The sequence below is a fragment of the Tympanuchus pallidicinctus genome, unplaced genomic scaffold (genome assembly GCF_026119805.1).
Source record: "Tympanuchus pallidicinctus isolate F22 unplaced genomic scaffold, pur_lepc_1.0 scaffold1, whole genome shotgun sequence".
NCBI lineage: Eukaryota > Metazoa > Chordata > Aves > Galliformes > Phasianidae > Tympanuchus > Tympanuchus pallidicinctus.
This window is the reverse complement of record NW_026294618.1, coordinates 31,707,497-31,726,539: the sequence shown is the minus strand read 5'-3', so window position 1 is coordinate 31,726,539 and position 19,043 is coordinate 31,707,497. Positions and strand designations below refer to the sequence as shown.

Below are 19,043 nucleotides of genomic sequence, written 5' to 3'. Positions count from 1 at the left end.
GATCCATTTCAGTCAAAAAAAGCAAAATGAAAGCCTTCAGAGAAAAGTCAAAAAGCCCCTTACAGCATGGCCAAAGAGTTGAATATTCTGTCTCATTTTCCTTTATGGAAAGCCAGTAAATACAGTGCATCTTCATCCTTGATATCTTGGCAACTGTGGTTGCAGTCTCCCATATTTACCTCATTAACAATCAGTAGCAGAGCACAACCCTGTTATTTACAACAAATATTTCCAACGGGACATGAAGGAAACCACAGGATCTGGCAGGTCTTTGTACCTTTACGGTTGTTTATATATTTTATGATTATGATTATGATTATTATTTAATTTTCTGGGGCTGACTGAATAAACTGAAGGGTTTTAGAGTGCCCAATAAACTATATAAATACTCCCCAAAATCTCAGCTTCTATGAAGATTGGAAAAATAAAACTATAGACTAAACTAGGTTGGAAAAAAACTTATCAAATAAAATCAGCCAATTTTTTCATTTAAAAATCTGAACCACCACTGATTCTTCAAGTTGGAAAATGTGACCAGTTTTGATTTTAGCATCGCTATGTCAAAGTAGCTCTAGTGCTTACTATCTTTTATTCTGCTTCAGATGGGCAAAGGTTGTATTGTAACAACACAACTAAAGCACCTATGTAATTTAGGTATTTCCATGCTCTTCAAAAATATGCATTCTGACTTTTCCTACCCCCAGCTGCGCCAGTGATGTAATTTTGCCATAATCTTTCTTATTTAAATACTTGAGTTAATACTTACCTCATTCATTTTAGGAAACATATGTAGGTCACTCTAAAAGTAATGCCTCCTACTTACTTCCATGGAAACTACAACAAATGCAAAGAGCACAATAAAACTGTGTTATAGAGCAAATTCTCAGCTACAAAGCATTATCTTTCAACATAGTCACCACCATTACCTGTACATTTTTGCCAGCAACAAACAAGAGCGATGAACATGCTGCACTCATAAAAGTTTTCTCAAGTGTAGGTGACCCAGAATAATTTCAGTCCTATTACAAGATGATATGGTCTGCAGCTGAGTTTCCTTTGGTCTCATTTTAGATTTCTCTTCCCAGAACGAGAAAAGTATATCTCTGGAACTTATCCTGGCAGTTAGACCACTGTACAGTATGGAAAGAGCAATGCTTTTTCTCAGTATGTTTTTCAGTAATACAAGCAGCAACAGGATACATCTACCTCAGTTATTATGTCTCTATTTAAAGAGAAAACTTAGGTAACCAGGATTATAGGAATAGAAAAGAGAAGTGGAAGCTCTGAGATAATTCCATAGTAAAGAGCAGAGCAAAGTAGAATCTCATGAAAGGTAGGTTGGTATTCCTATTTTTGTTTGAGACTGATTTCCTGCAAAACTATTTATTGCTGACAGAGGAGGAAATCTCTGCAAATTTGAACTAAATACTTCATTATCACCCACGTCTGCACTAAATCAAGTGAAATATCTTGAGTAACAAAGCTAGAGTGAATATGACTTAATCTGTTTTGTTAAATTAGCAGCAGACATTTCAAAATGTGATTAGATGAACAGAAAATCAGAGCCTCCCAAAAAAAAACTGAGCCAAAACAAAAGATCCCTGCTTACAATTTCTGCACTCTGGTTATGAGAGCAAAAAATACAACAAAGTTTTGAACCAAAAACTCCCAGTTTCAAGATCTGGTTAAGCTCAGTTTAATGAAAAACAACACCAGTTCTCATACTGCTATTATTTTCAGTATGTATTGCCAAATGGAGGTTTGCAGTCCCAGGAAAAAGTGAGAGACCATGCAGAATGCTCCCAGGCTGCAGTATTTCATCATCTGCTGATATCTGCACAAATGATATGAGGTAGGAGTGAGGGGTTGGAGGTACTTTAATTTCCCTTCCAGGCACAGGGATATAGTGTTATTTGTAGTGCTAATGAAAGAAGCACTCTTGCTACACCGTCCGTAGTTTTGACAGCTAGGTATCTAAAAGAAGTACACAATGGAGTATATAGTTAAAGGAAGACAGTCCAATGAGTTTAAAGGAAGGCAGTCATAGAATTATAGAATAACAGAGCAATAGAATGGATTGGGTTGGGAGGAAATGACCATAAAGATCATCTAGTTCCAACCCCTTTGTTGAGAGCAAGGTTGGCATCCACTAGATCAGACTGCTCAGGATGCTATCCAACCGGGCCCTGAAGAAAGATCAGTGTGTTTTGCACTCATGCTTGTTCTTTAAAGATTTTTTCTCCACTATAAAAGCCCACTCTGTTTTTTCGAAGCAGTGTGTTTAACAACCGGCATGACACATCTTCCTCTGTTTGACCTTCAAATAAAAGGGAAAAGAGACAGTTTTTGGAAATGAAAGAGACAGCTTACAAGCATAGTTGGCATCATTTCCTCATTATGACACTGGAAATAGATAATTATGGAGGAGTGACTTTTTTTTTTCAGGTCATTTCAGTTTCCTAAAAAATGTTACTTTATTTGTTTCTATTCCAGCAGAGTTCTTTTCAAATTCTTTGTAATATACAGAGAGAAAAGTTGATAGCTTTGAAGAGAGAATTCATGGGTTTTGTATCAACTGAGATTAGGGTTTTTTTACTGGTCTTTGGAAAATACAAACTGTAGTTGGTATGGAGAGGTTTAGCACTTAGTCCTAGACTCAGGGGACTTCATTTACAACATATAGGGAAAAGTTTGAAACTTAATGTCAGAAATGAACAAAATAAAAACATAGTAGAAAGGATAATTGTTTTGATTTCAGAAGGTAATGCCAGAATTCTTCCCATGCTGCCTTAATCTCTTAATTTGTGAAATAAATTTTGTCCTGGCATGAGTGAGTGTAACATCCGCTAGAGTCAAGAGGACATCTGTCACTCGCGCCAGAACTTTATTTTTACTTATGGCTTACAATTGTTAACATTGTACCCCTGCAGTAGATTGGAAAAAAAAAAAAAAAAAAAAGATTAGTAGAAAAAAAAAGTGAGGAAAATTTCAAGACTAGTACAAAGTTACAATATGAGCAGACAGATACGGTAAAACTTCTTAGGATTTGAACCTGAGAACTTGGGATAAAACTGAAATTGCAATGTTGATTAAAAAACATATGTTCCCAAAAGAACTTCAGGCTGAGATCCACAGATTCTACCTGTGTGACAGCTTAATTACTGCTACTACATTATCTTTCCATTTGCTAAAGCCCATTCAGTTTATACTGGACTCCTACAGTGCACAAGAATTTCCTGAACAGCATGATCATCTTTTATTCCCTCTTTATGCAGGACTACACACTGTTTGGCTGTAGTTCTTTAATTCATTCTGGTCAAATTAAAAGGTGAGAAAAAGACAGAAAAAAACGTAAAGCTCTATATGCAAAACTGTCCTTTACCAAAAGAGTTCAGTTATTTTCATTTTATTTCCATTACCAACCAATTTGCAATCTGTTTATTCCTTTGAGAAATTCTGAGTACAAACATTATGCAAATCAAATTTCATTTTGGACATACTTTTGTATGTTTGCCAGGAAATAAGAGTAGGGAACTCCTTAACCACTTCTTGCCACAGGAATTTCTCATCTGTTCATGGTTTTGAAGGCCATTTGAAAATTCCATTAAAAAAAAAAAAAAAAAAAAAGTACTCAATCAATATTAAAATCTGAGGAAACTTCTAAAAACATAGAAAATTTTGGTGGTACAGTTCATATTCATACTGAAATCTCCACATCATGGAAAGGCGTTCCAGTCAGTGGGATCATCTTGCACATCCTGTGCATAGAAACAACATAGAACATCAGATCAGAAGAGAAACATTCATTCTATTTTCCCATGGAAAAAGCTACACCACAAGCTGCTTCTCCATTCAGATGTCCTCAAAGTGACCAGATCTTATCCCTGCTTCACCATCCATTCATGATTGCTGTTCTTGATCTGATAATTATGAATCATGAAAAGAAAAAGCTATATAAGTACAGAGAGGGTGAGGGCAGTTTTTGTGGCCCTATGAATCCATATCAGAGTACAGGACTTACCAAATATCTTTTCTCCCACCCTTTCAGCTTGTGCCTGTCAAAAAGCAAGAACTGTCTCACAGTCCTTCAGTTCCCTTGCACAGTTCATCTGTGATACATCTTCAGGCAGCCGGATGGCGTGCGTCCCAGGGTTCTGAAGGGCTGATGGTTACCGAGACACTCTCCATCATATTTGAAAAGTTGTGGCTGTCAGGTAAGGTCCCAGATGACTGGGGGAAGGATCATGTCATTCCCATTTACAAGAAAGGGAGCAAGGAGGACCCAGGGAACTACAGGCTGGTTAGTCTCACCTCTGTGCCTGGGAAGATCATGGAACAGATCCTCCTGGATGACATGCTTGATCACATGAGGAATGAGCGCGTGATCTGAGACAGCTAGAATGGCTCCATTAGGGGAAGGTCACGCCTAACCAATCTGGTGGCCTTCTATGATGGAGTGATGGCATTGGTGGACAAAGGGAAGGCAACTGATGTCATTTACCTGGACTTGAGTAAGGATTTCAACATGCTTCCCCACCACATCCTTATCTCCAAATTGGAAGGGTGTGGATTTGATGGGTGGACCACCCAATGAATAAGAAATTGGTTAAAAGGCCACAGACAGAGAGTAGTGATTAATGTCCAGGCAGAGGCCAGTAATGAGCAGCGTCCCCCAGGGGTCTGTCTTGGGACCAGTGCTCTTTAACATCTTTATCAATGACATTGACGACGGAGTCGAGTGTACCCTCGGCAAATTTGCTGACGACACCAAGCTGAGTGGTGTGGTTTACACAGTGGAAGGAAGGGATGCCATTCAGAGGAACCTCAACAGGCTTGAAAGGTGGGCCTAGGTGAACCTACTGAGGTTCAACACGGCAAAGTGCAGAGTTTTGCTCTTGGGCTGGAGGAATCCCTGGAATGCTCCTTGAGAGCAGCCCTGTGGAAAAGGACCTGGGGGTCTTGATAGAAGAAAAACTGGACATGAGCCAGCAGTGTGCCCTTGTGGCTTGGAAGGCAAATGGTATCCTGGGCTCCATCCATAGAGGGGTGGTCAGGAGGGACAAAGAGGTGATTGTTCCTCTCTAATCTGCTCTTGTGAGGCCCCATTTGGAGTACTGCGTCCAGGTCTGGAGCCCCCAGTACAAAAAAGACAGGGAACTGTTGGAGAGGGTCCAGAGGAGAGCCGCGAAGATGATCAGGGGACTGGAGCTCTACCCCTATGAAGATTGAGGCTTGAAAGCTTGAAAGGTGGGCTGAGGGAGTTAAACTTGTTCAGCCTGGAGAAAAGAAGGCTGCGGGGTGACCTCACTGCAGCATTTCAGTACCTAAAGGGAGCCTATAAACAAGAGGGGAGTCAAATCTTTGAAAGGGTAGATAACTGCAGGACAAGGGGAAATGGTTTTAAGTTGAGGAGGGGGAGATTTAGGTTGGATGTCAGGGGGAAGTTCTTTACAGAGAGAGTGGTGAGGTGCTGGAACAGGCTGCCCAGAGAGATTGTGGTTAGCTCATCCCTGGAGATGTTCAAGACTAGATTGGATGGGGCCCTGGGCAGCCTGGTCTATTATTAAATGTGGAGGTTTGTGGTCCTGCATGTGGCAGGGGTTTGGAGATTCATGATCCTTGAGGTCCCTTCCAACCCTGGCCATTCTGTGATCCTGTGATTCTGTAATAAATAAATAAATAAATGAATGAATGAATGAATGAATGAAACAGAAAGCAAGTCTACAAAAATTAATGTGACTGGATTCCGTTATCATGGCAAGATATACACAGAATTTTCATAGTGGAAGCAAATACAAGAGATGGATAATTTGGCTTTTGTATTTCTGTCTGAATATAAGTCAAAAAATCTAGTTTCCTTTGTTTATAGCATTTAAATCTCTCATGGCATGTTGGCACTGCTGCTGATTTAGATTGGAGATGGCTTCTTTTGAAGCAGAGATATAGATGTTTTACCTGTGCTAGTTTAATTTGTTTCAATCCACAACTACCTTGTAGATGTGGAATGAAAGTTTTCAGAAAAGTAAAGCAAATCTGCTACTGGCTAATAGCAGAGGGAAAGAAACAAGAACTCCTAGCTCCTCCTTTTTTATAGACTTCTAAGTTCTGTTATTTTACAAATCAAAAGATGCTGTATTGCTTTGAGTTTCAGTAAAAGTGGGTAGAATTGTATAATGTAAAGTCCATCCCATGATGTATTTTTACCACTCCCAAAGAGAAGGAAGAATAGCTAGTACAAAAACAAAGTTATTTTTTCTTTCAGTATAAAAATAAAAATCTCTTTCCACTGCCACTAGGCTTGTAAAAAATATTTTGCGAAGAAAGTTTAGCCAAAATAACATACAAGAGAAGGTTATACAGTGATGGTATCTAATTAACTCCTAACCATAAACAGAGCACAAAAGTCTCCCACAGTCTTTCGTGTTCCAGTGGGAACCTGTTCTGGTCCAGAAATGTACTCACGACAACATTTACTGAGACGGTAAGAGTTATTTGGTTTTGTGACTCTTGGTTACTGATAAACTTGAGTTCCCAATGTGCTATTTCGTGTTTGAAAACTGCTGTGCTCAGCCAAGCTCTATGCTCTCCACCCAGGGTGGATCTCCCTGGGTGCAGCTGAGAGCAGGCTATATAATACAGGATAATGCTATATTATTACAGTCTTTGCTATATACATCCAGACAAATCAAATTAGAAATGTATTTATCTGTACCACATTTTATCATAAGCCATGCAACCAATTCCTTATATGTTTAAGGTTTGAAGGCAACAAGTGAGGGAACTTGGTATGCAGAGGGCTACTACTTTGCACCACATATTGAGCCAACTTTTCAAGGGGCTTAGATCTCCTGAAGCCTGACTTTTTCCACCTTTCCAGACCGTTACAGGTAAGTCTGGATGCCATATGGATAGTAGAGATGAAACATAGCCATCCATCTGGGGGAGATTTTCTCACAGTTTTGCCAACACACCAAGTAATAAAATATCCAGATTCAACAGCATTTGCAACTGACTGTTCCTCCCAGGCCTTCTCTGGACTTTCAGCTAACACTGAAAATAGGAAAATGAGCCTTGAGCTTCATTGTGCAATATAGACATGCCCAAGAAAGAAATTTGCTATATAGCACGCCTGGGAGGAAAAATGACAGAGAAGATTGAGCCAGCACAGCACTCTAGCTATTTTATGTTCCTAAAATACATGCAGTCTCAGGGAATGTAGATTTCAAGCATATTTCCCAATGAAATGATTTTCCTGATACTAAACAGCAGCTAAGCTTCCGGACATATAGTGATAAAGGCTCATATTTGTAGTGACTTTTAACTTCCTCAAGTAGAATCTCACAGTCCTGGACTGGGCTGTTAGGGTATGGAACTTCAGTCCAACCTTAGTATTACTTATTTATTGAGGTCAGACACCTAAACTATGAGTGCCCCATTTTCCCCATGAAATTCTGCAAAGTCGAGGCTGGTCACTTTATGAGATTTGCCTCTTAAATAAGCTCAGAATAAGTAGTGTTTGTCTCTAGTTGCATGCAGTACATTATTTGGTTCTTGGTTTTCTCACTCTGGTCATTTGCAGGATGGGTAGCTTGTAGAGAGCATGCTTTTGTTTTACATTATTTTATATTATTTTTTATTACCTTATTTTATTTTATTTTGTTACCTTATTTTACAAATCTGTGAGACTACTTCCTAGTTTTGACAAATTTCCAGTCTGGCTTACTGTCTCTTCTGTTTCACAGTTTTATGTCATAAGCAAACCTCAGATGGGTTACATAGGAGTCCTGCTCAAAACATTAAATACAGAATATGTTCTTGATCAGCTATATTCCTTCTTCGAAACAATGAGCTTCAAATGGTCTGGTCAAGTTAAGGAAGCATAGCCTCCTCTTCCTGAAAATGGAGTTGCCAGTGCCCCTTCATACACCACTTTTATTAATGTTTTTACATCCAATTTCTTTGAAATACTTTTTACTCTTTTCTTGTACATGATGTCATCAGTGTCTGTCCTACTTCCTATGTTACTGTGATCTTTGTAAGTTATTCTGTTGTTGCAATCAGTCCTAAGGAATGTTTCCTGAACTGAGTGAACTCATGAAAATATCTGAGAAACCTTCTCCTCTTTCTGCTTCCACTTCCTTGAGATCTTAGAAATATTTTCTCTGGACATAATGCCTTGTCAGATTTGCAAGCTTATCATGTTCGTAAGTATTTTTGCTGGAGCTCACATAATTTTGACTTCTTCATCCCAGGAAAAGCACCAGAGTAAGAAAATGTTCACCATTCTTCTCTGAAAACTCAAGTTCCAAATTATTCTTGCAATGGCTTTGCTTCTCCTCTCACGCTAGTCTCTTTTTCACTTCAGTAATCTTTGAAAGTGCCAATTTTTATTTACCAACTGCATATTTTATTTAACAATTAATGAGTTTTTTAAAATTATTCTAAAAATACCCATCCTGTTCAGTTTGTACCTGTCATTTTAAATCCTCTGTATTATTTCAGGTTTCCTTGTAATCTCCTCATTCCTATGTGCAAAGCCCTTTGTACCTTTAGATCACATTTGCACTTACATTTAATTCACAACAGTAACAGAATGTTTTGTTGGTATTTTTTATTATTATTATTTTCTATTAAAAAGTGTTCAGCAGAAAATAGCAACTACTGGAGCATTTGAAAGCACAAGAACTATTCCATCAAGGTAATAAATATTTTCTCTCTTAAGGACCAAAATAAACAATGCAATTATCATTTAATCTTGTCTTGCATCTAACAAAGAACCTAATTCAACTATTTCTGCAATGACCCTAGTTTCTCTTTCAATTATAACATATCTTATAGAAGGAAAAAAAATATATTGATATTTCTCTACTTAGTTCAAGAAAGATATTTTGATTTACAGGTAGAGGATTGACCATGATTCAATGTACGATTTTTTCAGCATTTAATCACCTTCCATTCCAAGTCTACCTTCAGTCTCAGGCCTTCTGCTATGGATTTCAATAATCTTTTATTTTCAGAAAGACCTCCTTGTGTAAATGTTTCTAAACTGTGGTCACATTGTCTATCAAGACATTTTAGAATAAACAGCTTCTTCAAAGTTTTAATATTTGAGCATATTTTTGGAATTCACAATGACTCAGGGTCCATATCCTGTGTCCTGTCTAATACTTCTATATCTTTTTTGAAAGGTGGAAACCAGAACAGCACATGACATGTATGCCTGTACTATCACTTTTGTTCAGTCCATCTCATTGCTGAGCACTGATCTCTTGCTTCCAAGCAAGGTTAGTTCAGTTCTATGTTATGGTCTGCAGTAAGCCACAAACTTCTGTCTTCAGGGAAGCTAGAATTTAAAAAAAAAAAAAAAAATTTAAAAGGACTTTTTTCATAGTTTACCACATTTAGTGAAACTGTAGACTTCACTACATTTTGTTTCCTCTCTTCAAAGCACAACCCCAGCAGGACCACTGGCACTAAGGCACCACACCAGGCTGCTGTGTGAAGAGAACACACTCTCAGCAGTACATTAGTAAAGCAGAAGGCATGTGGGCTGTGAACCGTCTTTTTCTTAACCCGCCTCTAATTCTAGGGGAGAAAAGAGTAACCATTCTTCAGGCCTGAATGTGACAACACAAAGTACAACACATGATCATTCAGCCAAGCATATAGAAACCAGCTCATACTTACCATCCTGCTCCCTGAAAAAAGTCCTGTAAGCACTACTAGGAAGATAAAGTCCTGAGACGCATCTTTATACAACTGCATTCAAATATACTGCCCAGCATATCACCATTGAATAGGTCAAATGGCATGTCTCCACTGTCAGAATAGCTTCTGATAACCAAGAAACATGCTGCAGGCTGCCCAGGGGGGTTGTGGAGTCTCCTTCTCTGGAGATATTCAAGTCTCGCCTGGATGCCTACCTGTGCGACCTGGTGTAGGGAACCTGCTTTGGCAGGGGGGTTGGACTCGATGATCTCTGGAGGTCCATTCCAACCCCTACAATTCTGTGATTCTGTGATGCTGCACATCAACAGAAAGAAAAAAAAAAATGGCTCCTTTATGTAGTTTTTCTATTCACCCTGCATCCAGCTTCACCACGTTGTGCCAGCCAATGCTCACACACAGCCCAGATGGTTTCTCTCTGCCTTCAAGGGTTACTGCCCAGCAGGCATGGAACATGGGGAAAGTACAGGGAATTAAGTGACAGTCCTGAATTTGCCTCTGGATGTAAGGATCATAGCATGCATCCTCAGGACTTTCACCCTTCCTGGGGTCATTTTTCTATGGTGCCTTGGGTATGGGTGCACTCAGGATGAGAAATGTAAGCAAACATCTGCAGCATGCACTCCAGCCAGATGTGCATTCCTGACTGGGAAACAGAAGGCATGCAATAGCAGTAAGTCATGCAGTAAGTCCTGCAGAGCTACTTTTACCTTGCAGGAGGCCACAGAAAGGCATGGAGCTGTCAACCTCCCCACTATGAGCTGTACAGATGTTACACAACATTGTTGTCATGCCATACTCAAGCCAGTTTCCTTCCCCCTCCAGCTGCTATCCAGACCAGCAGGATTTTCCTCCTCTCATGAGCTCCTGTAGGGTTATCAGACTTCTAAGGGTGCCACTTCAATGCCATCTCCTGAAATTTTTAAGACATTTACTGGTAAGAGATGTAATCTGAGCTATCTTCTCAGAATAAAGTCTATCACCAGTGAGGTTAGCTCAGGTGACTTCACATCAAATGCAACCTTGGATACAGTCAAGAAACTCCAAAGAATATTGCTTTCTCCAAATATCATCATCCCTTATATGTTTGCTAGCTCAGCATCTAGACGTATTGTTGAGGAACGATAAACTTCTTAGCACCTGCTGGCCAGCCACGTGGCTGCAGCAGACCATTTGGCAGAAAATGGAGCATGTTCAAAGAAAGGCAACAAAACTGGAGGAGTCTGGAACATAAGTCTTATGAGGAGCAGCTGATGGAACTGGGACTGTTGAGTCTGGAGAGGGGGAGGCTCAGGGGAGACTTTATTGGTCTCTACAGCTACCTGAAGAGAGGTCATGGTGAAGTGGGAGTTGGCTTATTTTCCCATGTAAGTCGCAATAGGGCTAGAGGGAACAAGTTGCACCAAGAAAGATTCAGATTGGATGCTAGGAAATACTTCTCCAAGAGAATGGTCAGATGCTGGAATGCTGCCCAAGGAGGTAGTGGAGTCACTGTGGAACACCTGGAGGTGTTCAAGAAATGTTTAGATGTTGTACTGAGGGACACTGTTTAGTCTTAGGGAAATATTGGTGATACGTGGATGATATGACTGGATTAGACTTAGAGGTCTTTTCCAACCTTGGTGATTCTATTATTTTATGATTTTAAGATGCTGGAGGCAATTCTGGACAGATTGCCTTGCAGCTGCTTACCTGGGAAAGGAGCAGAAATACTACTGAAAGGGCATCCCAAGGGTGTTTCAGAGCAGAGAGTCGCAGGACGGCTGATATCCTTCTGCCACCAGTGCTGCAGCTGTGATCTTCACTCTTTGACATCTGTCTCACCTTACTTTAGTTCTGCTAAGATGCATCTCGTTTAGAAGGGCTCACAGTATTGGTCAGAATATCATTTGTGGTTAAAGTAAGCCCTTTACAGGAGTCTCCAGTTATGGACATGCACTTGACTGTGACTGAATACAGAAGCTTTAATTACCACCCATGAGGTGAGCTGTCTTAGCTGCTTCACATCAATTTTTGAAACTCTCACAATATCCCGTGGTATGTTAATGGAGAACTTCCAGCTCTGTTCTATCAGAAGTTTCAACACTAATTTACCTAATCACAGATACAAATATCCTAATATATTTCATATATTTAACTTATCTACTTACAAATATGTGGCTCTTCCTCGTTTCTCTGGAGTTGTCTGAGCTATGTTGTCACTTTGTGATCCGTAATTTATTACCTCTGTGCCTCAACATGTTGATTTTCTGGTGCCATTTCCAATCTGACTTATCCATGAGTCACACCAGTGTAAGTGTATTGCAGCCTCTGATTTTGTCCCTATCTGTACACATATGCACTAGAGGAAAAATTCTGTTTTGAATTCATCTTTTCATTCACACAGTACATCTTACTGTTACAGATAAAAGCAATTTTTATCACTGTTAAAAATGCAAATCCAATACGGTTAGGAAAGAGCAGTTGGTATGTTATTCTGCCTCACGTATTATTGAAAAAATTGTCAGTCAAAGTTCTCAATACAGGTATTTTATCATTTTCAGTGGAGATAATAAGAAGTAGTACATCTGTTTTCATCTCATATCCTAAATGGCCTTTGCAGTTCTAGTTCTTGGAAAAATGTTAGATTTTAATCTGTGAATTCAACCAGTTAGAAACATGAATCTTGGCTGTTTTCATAGCTCAAAATGGATGTAAAACTGGTATTATTGTTGATTATAACTTCCTGACACAGGTGGTGGAGAAGCCAATGAGGAGAGGTGTACTGCTGAACCTTGTTCTTACAAACAAAGAAAGATCAGCTGCAGATGTAAAGGCTGGGGGCAGCCTTGGATACAGCAATCATGAGATAGTGGAGTTCAGGATCTTGTGTGAAAGAATCAGGCAGTAAGTAGTATTGCAGCCCTGGGCTTCAAAAGAGCCAGTTTTGACCTCTTCAAGGACCTACTTGGAGCATCCCATGGGTTAGACCATTGGAAGTTAAAGGGGTGCAAGAGAGTTGGTTAACATCCAAGCATCACTTCATCCCAGCTAAAGATCAGTGCTTCCTTAAGAGTAAGAAATCAAACAAAAATAGCAGGAAACATATGAATGAGCAAGGAGTTCATGGAATGACTCAGAAGAAGTTTATGGAATGTGAAAAAAGGACCTAGCCACTTGTAAGTAATTTTGGAAAATTTAAGAAATAGAAAAAAAGCACACAGGGATGCAAAAAGGAAGGCTAAGGCCTTCTTGAGATTAAATGTGGTGACGGAGGTCAAGGACAACAAGAAAGGCTTCTTTAAGTATGTCAACAGCAGAATTAAAATGTGAACTAGCCACTAATGAGGTGGGTGCCCTGGTAATGGAAGGCACTGAGAAGGCAGTTACTGAATGCCTTATTTTCTTCAGTCTTTACTACTAACACTATCCTCTTACGTAGAGGTAAAAGAGAGAGTCTGGGGAAAGGAAAACTTCCCCCTGGTCAAGGAGAATCTGGCTAGAGATTCTCTAGGCAAATTCAACACAAACAAATCCATGGGTCCTTATGAGACGCATCCACATACATTGATGTAGCTGGTAGAAGAGATTGCTTAACCACTCCCTATTGTCTTTGAAAGATCATGGAGAACAGGAGACTGGAGGATAGCCAATGTCACTTCAGTCTTCGGATAGAGGAAGAAGGAAGATCCAGGAAATTACAGGCCAGTCAGCCTCACTTCCATCCCTGGGAAGCTCATGGAACAGCTTATTCTGGATGTCATATCCAAGCAAGTGAAAGAAATGTTTATCAGGAATAGCCAACTTGGATTCACCAAAGAGAAATCATGCTTGACCAATCTGGTAGCCTTCTATAATGCCATGACTGTCTGGGTCATTGAGGGGAGAGCACTGGATGTTGTCTTTTTTTACTTCAGTGAAGCTTTTGACATTGTCTCCAATACCATCCTTGTAGGTAAGCATAGGAAGTGTGGGATAAATGAGTGGACAGTGATGTGGATTGAGGCCTGGCCGAATGGCAGAACTGCAATCAGCAGTACGCAGACTAGTTGGAGGTCTGTATGTAGTGGTTCTCCCCAGGGGTCAGTACTGTATCAAGTGTTATTCAACATCCCCTTCAGTGACCTGGACAAAGGGATAGAGTACACCATCAGCGTTTGCTTATGATACAAAGCTGGGAAGAGTGGCTGACACACCAGAAGGCTGTGCTGCCATTCAGAGAATTGGACAGGTTGGAGAACTGGACAAAGAATAACCTGATGAGGTACATGGGCAAGTGCATAGTCCTATACCTGGAGAGGAATAACTGCATGCTTTAGTACAGGCTGGCGGCTGAACTGATGGAAAGGAGGTCTGCAGAAAAGGACCTGGGTGTCCTGATGGAAAACAAGTTGGCCATGAGCCAGCAGTGCGCCCCTTTGGCCAAGAAGGCCAATGGTATCATAAGATGCATTACAAAGACCATGGCCAGAAAGTAGAGGGAAGTTATCTTCCCCCTCTACTGTGCCCTCATGAGGCCACATCTCAAGTACTGCATCCTGTTCTGGGCTCCACAGTTCAAGAAAGACAGGGAACTTCCAGAAAGAGTCCAGCAAAGGTCTACAAAGATGATGAGGAGCCTGGGACATTCCCCCTTATGAGAAAAGAAATGATGAGAGACCTGGGACTATTTCAGTCTGGAGAAGAGTGAGAGGAGATCTCATCAATGCTTACAGATATGTAAAAGATGGGAGTCAAGTGGATGGGGCCAGGCACTTTTCAGTGGTGCTCAGCAGCAGGATAAGGTGCAATGGGCAGAAACCAGAACTTGGGAAGTTCCATCCAAGTATGAAGAAAAACTGTTTTATTTGGAGGAGGACAGAGCACTGGAACAGGCTGTCCAGAGAGATTGTGGAGTCACCTCTGGAGTTATTCAAATCCCATCTGGTTTTCTTCCTGTGTAAGCTACTGCCGGAACCTGCTTTAGCAGGTGGGTGGACTCAATGACCTCCAAGGGTTCCTTACAAACCCTATGGTTCTGTGATTCTGTATTGAAGTTCTGCATTCTTTTTTGCATGCAAATCATAGGTATTATAAGTGCGGAGTACTTAATAGAACACATATATATGTATGTAACTATATTTATTTATATTGATATATACTGTATTATACACAGGGTGCTCTGAAAGTAATGCATCCTATTTATTCCCATTTAAACTGCAAGAGATACAAAGGGCACAATAGCACGATTTCATAGAACAAATTCTTAGCTACATAGCACTATTTTCCAGCATAGTCAACACCATTAGCTATGTGTTTTCACCAGCAATGAACAAGAGCCTGCATGCCTTATTCATAAAAAACCTGCACCAGCAGAGGTGACCCACTGTCACTACAGCTGAAACACATCACCCACTGCCTCTTTGCACTCACATCCACTGTTTAGTCTCCAAAACCACTCTCAATGGGTGCCATCTTTTTTCTGAATGGAAGAATTCAGTGACATACATTTGCTTCCATGTCAGACACCATTTTGTCAGACTGTCCCTGTGTTGCAATCTGTCACATGGCAACAAAATGTAATAGGATATTGGTGGGAAGGTTCACCCTCTACTGCCATATCACCAACATCCATCACTGACATTGTGACCTATATAATAAAATAGGAGGCTTTACTTTTCAGAGCTTTTAGAACCCTCCTATATGAATACAATGACTGTTGAAATTGAGATGTTTTTCCTTATAATCTGAGAGTCAATGTAGCTCCTCTGCAGTAGTTTATAAACTTCAATGTTATAATATTTAAAATGTTAGCAATTTTCAATATTTATCAATTTTAGAATCTTTTCACCCCTGCAAAAAAAAAAAAAAAAAAAAAAAAAAAAAGAATCATGCAAAATTCAAACAATCTTTCTCGTTCTGACAGTTTTCCTGAGGTTTTTGAATATTCCTTCTTATAAAAGCTTCGAAAAACTCTAGACTGCTTTTATGTTCTGCTGTAGCTGTTTTAAGCAAATATAAAGCTGTCAAATTATTTCTTGATCCTGTCAAAATGAGCATTTAATGAGGTATCAGGGCAGATGTACTTGTAATTTTTTGTGTAAAATAAATGATGGTTTTGTAGGACAGGTTAAGGTGCTGATTTTCCCTGTCTAGCAAAGGACTTCACATTTATACCTGTGTTAAGCTGCTGCGAAGTGAGTGTAAAATCTCACCGTTAAGAAATCATCAGCTACAGTGCAAGACTGTTGGCAAAAAAATCAAGAGATATAAGGCAACATTTGCCGCTGGCTTTGTCACTCCATCAATGGAAATATAACACAACTGTATTCTCCTGTCTCCAAAAAGTACTATAATTTTTAATAGTTCAAATAAAACTCCATTAAGTCCATAACCTGGCTGTACAAAACTGAAACCATCCTGTAATAGAGAACTTTAGCTTAAGAATGCACTGATGCCATGTGTGATTTGAAGTTGCATGCCTTTGTGATCTGGGAGAAAGAGATTTGCAGGTGAGCATACTTTTCTCTCTATCTTTTCATTCTTAATTATAAGATCAACAGCTAAAGAAGCTAAATAAAGTCTTCAGCCTTGTCTTCTGGTTGTGTTGACTAATCTATGGGCAAGTCCTGCTCAGACCATTACAGACAGAATCACTTTCAGTTAAGTCCGCTGAATAAAGAATTCATGACTTGAAGTGGCTGATACACTGCAATTCTTACATGACTTCCAGCAAGCGCATAATTCTGCCTCAAATTAGGTATATCTGGAGAGTGGGAATTTTTTGCCTCAAATCTGTGGTCAGCTACCTAAATTGAAATAATATTTAAAATCAGCTCATGATGTTATAAAATGACATATTTAATGGGACCGATTTGATTCTACTCTGTCTATCATGTATTAAAGTATTTAAAGATATAGCATCTTATTGTTAGCCACAATGCAGAAACGTCCAAATTAAGTTAGAAATGGAAGGACCACTGCATGCCTTGCTTTTTCTACATTTCACTGATTACTGTCATAAATAGATATTTTTTGTTCTTTTGTGCTGTTCTGATTTTTAACCAAACAGTCAAACTCATTCTTACTTGTGCTGCCCTGAGTAACACATCCTGAAAGTTCAGAATCTGGCCTACTGTGCCCACTGCATACTGCCACTTTATTTGATCCCACTTCATTTAAAATGGAATATGTCAGAAGCTATGCTCCCAGGAACAGACATGAGAAGACAGATGGGTTTTGTTGGTCCATTTGCTTTTGACCAAGCTATGATCTAACATTTTAATCTGACTATGATCTAACAATTTAATCTGCCTGAACACTTTAATCCAACAGAACTTCATTTTAGTGTAAAATATTATTTATTCAACACATTTCAACAGTTAAGTGTCAAAAGAATCACTGAAGGAACCCACGTGTCGGCCTGTCAAGAGCTACTAGCATGAAACAGGAAGATGAATTATAACAGTAATTTTAATTTAAAATATATTGTTTCTACATTGGAAAAAGAGAAGCATGTTCCTATCTCCTATCAAAGATGCAGCACACAGCATACATTAGGAGTGTCAGAGAGTACGCTTAGAAACCAGAGATTAAACTTTAATGGAAAAAAAAAAAACAACAAGGTTCCTACTTCAACCTCTTTTGAGGACCTGGATGGATTTTTCTGGCTGCATTGAGCCGTGGTAGAGGCACGCACCTCAGCAAGCCCTACAGGCTGCCTACTGCAGCCCAAGCTGCCTAAGGTCCCTGCCAGATGGCTCAAGACACAGCAGATGTGGTGTGTACGGGGCTCAGAAACAATGTACTTACAGTTATGGGTTTCCTGCTCCTCCTGAATGGACTGTGCTACTGGTGCTACTGTGAAACCTCATAGCTTCAAGTGAATTTGGTCAGATTACAGGCAGCCTTATCATCATCTCAGTCATGTAGAAGCATTTTTGCACTCTTTCAGAGCCTGAATTTTTACCAGAATTTGGTTGTGCCTGGAGTTACGTAAACGGATAAGAAAAAAATGACATCAAAAGGTTTTGTCAATAATTAGGAGGAAAGATAGATATCTTCAGAGGATCATTTATTTCACCTTAAAACAGGAAGAATTACTCACCCTGCAAAATGCTGTTTTCATTCACCTTGCCATCAGACTCTACGCTGAAATTCTGCCATCTACAGGAAGCCATAATCTACTTTCAGCTACAAGTGAAATAAAGCAAGCCATAATAACAAGGTTTTATTTCAGAGCGATATGCAAACAACCTACATCATCTTTTTTTCTATATTTTTCCTACACTGCTCATCTACCTAAAAAGCAGCCTCTGCAGTTGTTTCTTTAGCTCCCTCCAGCAGTTAAAAAGCAACTTGTCCTCCTGAAAATTCTCCTTCCGTTTAACCTACGCTGCAGTTTTACCATATGTTCTGAGATATACTGCAGTCAGCAGTGCTTTGCTTGCTAGTTTCAGTTTGTTCCATATAAATAAAAAATATCATAGCCTAATAGCTCGTTTTACATTAATTGCTATTAATCACTGTATTATTTATTGTGCAAAGCAGTTCTTTAATGTTGTTTAAATTGATGTAGCAGCACTGTGCATAGCCCATAGCTTGCTAGGAATTTTAACAATAGATTCAAATTCCTGCTCATGTAGGAAAAAGACATTTAGAAGCCCCTATCTTTCAGTGCATGTAGGACTATCTCAAGATTTTGCTGCTATTTGACAGGTTGTATGGCTTGAGGGTTCACTGGAACCTTTAGATGAGATAACTTTGGCAGATATCAAAATTCAAAATTCAGTTTGCTTTAGCAAGCAACTGTTCTCTAGTTAAGGTAAAGTGAGCCACTGGAGTAGCTCTGTGGACATAGATCAATGTACAGCATCAGCAGATACTGTTTTTCATCTACTTGTCAGAAAAGTATTTGTTGCACTTACACCCAGATTTCAGAAACTTTTTATTTCCAATTTCCTTTTCCCTGTCTCAATTATTCTATCATTATCAGGTGAACTGAGCTGTACAGGGCTGCTGCATTAAAGCTGAACAAAAACAAACAGTAAAAGTCAATAAGTGTCCATTTCAATGGAAAATGTTCCTCCATTAAAGAATAATGAGATCTCTCTCATAGATGAATAGCATTCTGAAATGTGACCAATGGCAAATCAGACTTCTGAATTGCAGAGCTCTTACTGAAGGAAAAGACAAAGAAAAGCAAAACATTTCTATTGTAGTGTTTAGCATTTCATACTCTAGGCCATGTTTTTGTTTAGGGTTGGACATTTTTTCCTCACAAGTTAAGGTTTAGAACCAGCCATTCTCACAATAAGTTGCTTGACTTTTTCTCCTCTCCTCTCCTCTCCTCTCCTCTC

The 19,043-nt window shown here is 39.5% G+C and overlaps 1 long non-coding RNA gene across 1 annotated transcript; it reads right to left on the bottom strand.

The window, feature by feature from the left end:
• Positions 1–9,140: 9,140 nt before the first annotated feature.
• On the bottom strand, positions 9,141–18,741 carry LOC128081235 (uncharacterized). The gene is made up of 4 exons (XR_008207045.1): positions 17,792–18,741; positions 17,497–17,669; positions 10,437–10,639; positions 9,141–9,343 (listed from the first exon to the last, which is right to left on the bottom strand). It is a non-coding gene; the product is annotated as an uncharacterized LOC128081235 (long non-coding RNA).
• Positions 18,742–19,043: the final 302 nt, after the last annotated feature.